The sequence below is a fragment of the Poecilia latipinna genome, unplaced genomic scaffold (genome assembly GCF_001443285.1).
Source record: "Poecilia latipinna isolate Pla-1442-1.1 unplaced genomic scaffold, P_latipinna-1.0 Scaffold131, whole genome shotgun sequence".
NCBI lineage: Eukaryota > Metazoa > Chordata > Actinopteri > Cyprinodontiformes > Poeciliidae > Poecilia > Poecilia latipinna.
The window spans coordinates 239,915-246,219 of record NW_015112747.1 but is presented as its reverse complement, the minus strand read 5'-3'; the positions used below and the strand labels follow the sequence as shown (position 1 = coordinate 246,219).

The 6,305-nt window shown below is 38.7% G+C and overlaps 1 long non-coding RNA gene across 2 annotated transcripts; it reads right to left on the bottom strand.

Moving 5' to 3' along the window:
- Window positions 1–862: 862 nt before the first annotated feature.
- LOC106945158 (uncharacterized) lies at window positions 863–5,600 on the bottom strand. 2 transcript variants are annotated; one of them, XR_001424494.1, is made up of 4 exons: window positions 4,873–5,600; window positions 4,321–4,499; window positions 2,433–2,479; window positions 863–2,166 (listed from the first exon to the last, which is right to left on the bottom strand). It is a non-coding gene; the product is annotated as an uncharacterized LOC106945158 (long non-coding RNA). The 2 variants fall into 2 exon arrangements; XR_001424493.1 differs by having other exon boundaries at window positions 4,321–5,600.
- Window positions 5,601–6,305: the final 705 nt, after the last annotated feature.

Below are 6,305 nucleotides of genomic sequence, written 5' to 3'. Positions count from 1 at the left end.
GAGAGGCGAGGTGAATCCTTGACAGGTCACCAATCCATCACAGGGCAACACAGAGACAAACAATGATGCATGCACACACTAATACCCAAGGACATTTGAAGAGGTCATTTGACCTAACAGCCATGTGTCTGGACTGTGGGAGAAGTACCCAGAGTACCCAGAGACAACCCACGCACACAAAGGGAGAACATGCAAACTCCACACAGAAAAACCTCAGGCTGGTATTTGAATCAACTGTATTTTTTTTTGTAAAGCTGAGTTCAGTTCAACTGGTCACATTCAGATGGCATAACTAGCTAACTTGGACAATCGCCTTAACAGAACTTGCCTGACAATGTGGTTGGGAGATCTAAGGGATGTAAAAACACAGCACAGCATGCCCCATAGAACAGATAACAAACAAAACCAACTCGGGAAACAAAAAACATCCATTCTTAACTGTTCGAGACTCCAGTTAACAAAAGTGAGAGCTACAACATGCAAATGAAGAAACCACGGAGCATGAGCGTATCAACACCTCAGATGTCACAAAAGAACTGAGAACGACATCGAAAGCAATACGGGCGTCACTTTCCTCAGTTAAGGTCAGAGTACATGATTCAACCACAAGAAACAGACTGAATAAAACGGGTATCCTAAAGTAAGTTCAAAGGCAAAAAGCACTGTTGATCAAAAAGAACGTAAAGGCTGGACTTACGTTTTCCAAAAATAATTTGTGGACACGAATGAGACGGAACTGGAAGTTTCTGAAGGAAATCTGTTCCATTTTTTTTAGGTGAAAAACTAAAAAAAAAAAAAAATCATACCTGGTGGGGATAGCATTGGCTGTGCTGTTATTTCCCTTGATGAGCTCCAATGATTGATGTTCATTTTTTTTATTTTTAAAGAGAAGAATCTAAAGGAGAATATTAAACCATCAATGTTTAGCCCAACTCCTTTGGGTTGTGAAACAGGATAACGATCCAAAGAACACCAGAAAGTCTAACTGGTAAAAAAAAAAAGGACATTTTGGAGTGGTCTAGTCAAAGTGTTATCAACAAAAATATTAATACAATTATATATAAATATAAAAGAAAGCTAAGTAAACACATACATCTTAGCCTAAAAGTCTCACTAAACTGCCCTGCATAGAAATATAATCAGCAGGACCAGCAAATTAACAGAGAAAAAAAATATTGAAACAAGCTGTATACGTGTGTTTCAAGAAAACCTTTTTAAGACAAAAACAGATTTCATAAGTACTGTTCAGTTTACATGACAATCTAACAAGAAGAAGAAAGGAAGGACTGCCTGACTTTGACACAGTGATGTTGGATTTGTGAAATTAAATTAAAAACAGGCTGTGCACAGAGTGCCAGTTCTTCTCAAAGCTACCACTTCACTTCATGAATGTCAATGTGTTGGGAGGTTATTTATAGTCAAAGACTGAATGCAGGAGTCTATCCCTCCGTCTGATAATGCCCCTCTGTTTGTCTTGATGTGCCGATGGAGAGACGTTGGCACTCACAGCCACAGAAAGAACTCCACCATGATGGCCAACACCCGGGACAATGAAAGTAAGAAGGGAAGGGAAGGAAGAAGAGAAAAAGCTGCACACGACGAATGTGCTTACAGGGAACGCCTGTAGCACAGATTCACAAATTTATGAGGGAAACACTGTGTGTAGTAATTTAGAGTGTAGGCCCTGCCCCTTCAATGATGCCAGCTCAGTGGACACACAGCATGCAGGAGTCATCACTGGCTGCCATGGGTAATTACCATAATGAATGTAAAACTCCCAACGTGCAGACCCCAGCGTAGAAAAAAAACAAAAAAACAAACAAAAATAGCCTGCTGCAATGTGCCACTTCGCGTGACGGCCGACATCTTAAAATAAACTTAAGGCAAGGCAGTATCTGACGGCGGATGATCGCTTCGCCACATATTTTGTCGTGTGATTTGAGCTGCCTCAAATTCGCTGATTTGTTTTTCTCAAGCGTTGGAAGTATTGTGCCCGTGCCCCTGTACGGCATGCACAGCGGCTGCCCTCCGACTGCTTCAAAGTTTAAATAATCACCCACGACGCTGAGCAATGCTCGCTCGAAATTGCAGTTGCTGTGATGGCCTGGCTGCGTTGATGTCGACGAACGTTGTCTCTCTTCTGTGGGTCACAACCCAGAGGACCTTCTGTAAAATAAATAAATAAATAAATAAAATACTGGGCATCAAAGTGAAGACTTGAACAGGACGCTCTGCTTGGTCAGCCTTAAAAAAAAAATAAATAAATAAATAAATAAATAAATAAATAAATAAATAAATAAATAAATAAATAAATAAAAACTGCTTGTTATTGCACTGCAAGTAAAAGCTGCACACTCCAGTAGCCCCACAGCTACATAAGCAATTGTTTTGTAAAACAGTCAGCTGGCCTACATGGACAATACTTTGCTCACTTATTTCCTGCTGCTGATCTTCTATGCAAATCCAGAAACCCCACTATCTGTAAAAAAAACAACAACATATCTGTCAGTTATGAATGATAGGAGATTATGCTTTTGTAAACAGGATCAAGAAAGACTAAAGCTTAAGTTAACTAAAGCTTATTTTCCAATCTTAAAAGCAAGATTGGAAAATAAGGGGAACTAAGAGAGTTCTAAGGTATTTATTGTTCCTTCTACCACGACTGTGCTCGGCATGCAAGAGATATTATAATTGATTTAGTGTCAGAGTAATTTATGGTTTGCACTGGCTGCAACCCTTATTTTTGCTTAAATAAACTGCTTTCTGGATTTATTAAATAAGTGACACTATGACAAGCACATTTTTCTTCAAGCCATATGCCTTGATTAGTAAATGTGTCCCCCACAACTTTCTGCGAAACAAAGGGTGCCTGCGGACCAATTGTTAGAGTTTAACCAATCAAAGCTTTATCCAATATGTAATTTACTGCTTTGACTGTGTGGCAATGGCTTTTTGCTTTTTATATATTTATATACCTCTACAGTTTTGGTCTCCTTATACATCAAAGTTTATGGGTGATAATGAACCATATTTTACTGCATGTTTCATAGCAGCAGTGTAATGTTTTGTAACATCCTTGCTGATCTGCACCGGCTTCAAGAACAAATCATTTAAGGTGATTTAACAATTAACTGAATGTGAGTGGGTCAGCAGCAGGAGGTCACTTACTCCTCTTTTGTTGTGGTCAAGTGCAGATTTAGGCTGATAGAATAAAAAAAAAGATGTTGAGAAGATAGTATAATGCATTTTACATGACATTTGAGCATTTTTGGGGGGGTATTAACTAATTCGCTCATTAACATAATATGCTAATCAGCATATGGATTATGCCATTGCCTGACATCTGTTTTATTCTTTCCTGTTGTCTTGTTTCACATTCATTTTGATTCATGACCAATAAAACTACAAAACAGAAACTCTTCTTCACATAAATTTCATTTATGCTGTACATAATTTCGGTCATATTGTTGTCAACTCTCATTGAGATTCTTCTTTTTTTTTAAATCTTGCAAAGTTTTCATCTCATTCAGAATAAAACACCTCTGTTGTTTTCTCAGTTATTTACAACATGGTCAGACAAAAGCTCAAAAGACACGAAAGCCTAAATGTACAATATTAGCACCTAACAAAAGCTGAACTGCTTCTCTTCCATCCACAAACACCCCGAGACACTCGGCATACACTCAGTGCACACTTTCGAAGGACATACTGCAGCAACACTTTTTCTTCCATACAGCACAACTGCCAGTTAGCTTAATATGTAGTAGTTATGTTGATCCTTGAGCACAAGGCTACATGCTAATGATTAAAATTGCCAATGAAGATTTAACAAAAAATTAAGACGTCCTGTGTGAAAATGGTTATGATTGATGTGCGAATCCACGCTTAAAATAAAAGTGCTATTTGAATTGCTTTTATTAAAGTGCAGAGATGCTCTTAAAGTGCTGCGCCAGTTCATTAAATATGCATTCTAGCACCTCTTCATTAGAAGCTTTGCCTAACACAACGGGATTCAGTCCCACTTAATGACCTAAATCCATTTTTTTTTTTGCTTTAATTTTTTAACGTGACCGCACCAACTTGTTAAAAGTGAGACGTTGAGTGGAGCTCTGTCAAAATGTGTGAAAGTGCAAAAGACTTTTCCTCCACCTTATGAAGCAGATGGGAGCATAAAGGCACAGGATGCACATTTGTGTTGTTTTATGGTTTGCCTGTGTTATTTTCTGTGTACCGTGGATGCTTTCCATAAACTACAGCTGAGCCACCTGCTGTGTTGGGGTGGGGGAAGGAGAAGGCAAGGTTGACAATGAGATTTACCACCTTCATTCATCTGCTTCATTACTGTCTTCGGCATACTGGTGGAAAAGGCCCATCCACAATCCTCCAGATTCTACTTATGTAAGCAAGCTGGTAATTTATTACAATTAATAAGATGCTTCCCAGCAGTTGGGCTTTGTGGTTACTGCTGTTTGCGTTTTTAAGGAGTTATAAACTTCTCCCTGTGAAGAAAAAAATCACAAAGAAAAACCAATGAAGAAGCCCCCAGAGAGGACGGCTTACAATAACACCATATATATCTCATAGCATACTTATATATATATATATGCCTTGCAACTTTTTTAGTTACTATTTTTACATAAGAATGGTTCATCATATGTTATGTTACACACGGCAGCAGTCATAAGCAAATCGCAGAGAACAAAAACAGCATTACAGAAGCGTAAGCTGTGTAGAACGTGTTCATTGTCTGTGTGCAACACCACACCGATGTGTAAGTGTACCTTCATAAATGTCAAGTAAGCGCTGCTTCATTTAATGGTTAAAACATACTGCCTCTATCAAGGAATCATCAGAAATTTATGATTAAACCACCTCCTTCAATTGGAGCGAGACGCCTCTCAGCTTGGTGCCACTGATTTGCCATCTTTCCCCAAACGCAACGACTGAGTCATTGACCATCTGACTGACTGATTGGGGGGGAAAAAAAAAAAGAAAAAAAAAAGTTGTGCTCTCAAGCAAATATCCCACTGCACACAAGGAAAAAAAAGACACATAGATAATAACGAATTTCACACTCCATCTTCCATTGAGCTAAATTAGGCTCCATCACAGCTGAGTAAGTATGATGGGAAAGGACATTGAAAGGCTTTCTTGTAATCACGCATGTCGGAAGAGATTTCTCTCGGGCAGAAAATATGGAATTAAGACGAGGAGTGAAGAGCAGACAAACGAGGTAGGAGGCAGAACTTGATGGATTCAGGCAGGGGGATGCCTGACTGCTAATTGAGGGAAGGTACCTGCATTGTGGCTGACGGCGTGTCTCCGGATAAAATAGAGGACGATTCAGGTTTCTTAAACCTGCGCGGAAGATCTTGTGATAGAGTGTAATGTAGGCAAATGGGATGAGACGATTTAGGCTCAAAGATTCAGAGGACTCAGCTCCTTTGGGGAGCTTGCAGTCGCTGGAGTGTGAAAAGTTATATGAACTTGGGTATTATGAGCTCAGACAAGTCAAACTAAATGTACCTAATGTTCCATCATGGAAAGTAGAGACATCAAAGCCAACATTGGAGGTAAAGTTTGACAAGGAGTCCAGTTTCATCCTGTCAGCATAAGGGGCAGTGAGCAATGAATACATCGCTGGCTCCTTTTATGAGTGTGCAGTGGTTTTGTGTTGTTGTGTGAAGGGTATGTAGACGATGCATGGATCTTCTATATGCATCCAATTTTTTTCATGGCACTTTTATGTTTAGACCAGGGTTTCAGAATCTATACTTCTTCTCACCATCATTAAAACAACTGCATTCGTACGTTTGTAGATGTATGAATAACATGGTAAAAATACGACTTTGAAAAATGAATGGGTAACTTTACAAACAGCATCCAATCAGAAACAGCCTTTAATGATCCACAATGGGGGAATTCAGGCCTGATGGCAGCATCAGACTATAGGTTCACACATGAAGTTCTTAAAGTGCTGAAACAAAATAAATAATAATAATAATTATAATAACAATAATAGTTGTTGGAACTAGGAATATCAAATTCACAATCCAAGGGAAATGCAACTGAGTCTTATTAGTTTTTCAAGATTATACATAAAGTAGATGTGTAAAAACAGACTATTTACAATACAGTATATCAGTGCAGAAAAACAGATGTGCAATGACATTTTTACTCATGTTTAATAATGAGTAAGAACAGAGTAGATGAATGTGCAAATGGCAGCAGATATTGAAACTTTCTCTCTCTCTTTGTTGACCAGCAATGGTATTAAAATCTAAGTGCTGTTGGGACGATGGATC